Raw genomic sequence first — 1,258 nt, 5'->3', positions numbered from 1 at the left:
CCCAGCAGCTCAGATGAATCTACTCCTGCACAAGTGGTGGAATGAGTAGTTTAACATCTAGATTCTGTTATCTCAGACCTAGTAGAGAAATCAAATCAGTATTGCCCTGAAGGAGACAGTTTGTTGGGTATGGAAGTACACACCTACTTCTTAAAACTTGTGTCTCTTTATAAGACGTTAAAGATCCCCTCCAGTGAAAATAAAGTTTTATACCCTGGTAAAAGTCCATATGGTTTCTTCTGCAACAAACCAAAATAGATCCTGTCAGGTGGGACTTTCCATGTCATTGTCCTTCTTCAGAATGTATGACGACCAATCCATTGACAGTAACTGTTTAAAGAAATATGGGATAGACAGTTTTACAGTTCGTGCAGCAATATCTTGGACGAATCTGCAATGTCACCTAAAACTCAAAGCACCAACATTTAGTACTTTAGGAGCCTTTGTATTACTTTATGAGCCCCTGCCTGCACTTTAATGTTCTTCATCACCTCCCACCTGTTGAAGAAAGAAGGCCAAAGTTCCCCCACAGCTTTCACTGTAACACTTGTCACAAGCCAGCTCATAGCCAATGACAAAGAGAGTAGGAGATCAGGTTTGTGATGCCAAAACTACAGTCGTAAGCAAAAGTTTACAGACACCTGTGAAGACCATGTACATCATGTCAGTCTTGAGTTTCCAGTTACTCCTTTAACTTCATTTTCTAGGATGGTATCATTAAAACAATTAAACAGAACTTTGGTGAGACCAGTCTAAAACCTAAATTGTAGCCTGATCAGGCCATTTCTTCACCACTTATAATTTGTGTCTGGGCTCATTGTCTTGTTGAAAGACTCAACTGCATCCAAGACCCAACCTTCTGCCTGATGATTTTAGGTTTTCCTGAAGAATGTGGAGGCAATCCTCCTTCTTCATTATTCCTTTTATTTCATGTAAAGCACCAGTTTCACTGGCTCAAAAATATGCACAGAGTATGATGCTGCCACCTCCATGCTTGATGGTGGGTTTGGTGTTCTTGGGGTTTGGGGCCTCGCCTTCTCTCCTCCAAACATATTTCTGTTCATTGTGGCCATATATCCTGTTACAAAAGGACAATAAATTCTAATAACTTGTTTAACTGTAAACTACATTGTATAATTCATCCTACATCCACCCAACCGGTTGAGGCAGATGGCCGTCCCTCCCTGAGCCTGGTTCTGTCGGAGATTTTTTTTCCCCTGTGGGGGTTTTCGGTTCCTTCCCACTGTTGTGGACTGCT

Source organism: Stegastes partitus, unplaced genomic scaffold, assembly GCF_000690725.1.
Source record: "Stegastes partitus isolate 25-593 unplaced genomic scaffold, Stegastes_partitus-1.0.2 Scaffold2811, whole genome shotgun sequence".
Taxonomy (NCBI): Eukaryota; Metazoa; Chordata; class Actinopteri; family Pomacentridae; genus Stegastes; species Stegastes partitus.
The sequence above is the reverse complement of the archived record's forward strand: the minus strand, read 5'-3'. Positions refer to the sequence as shown.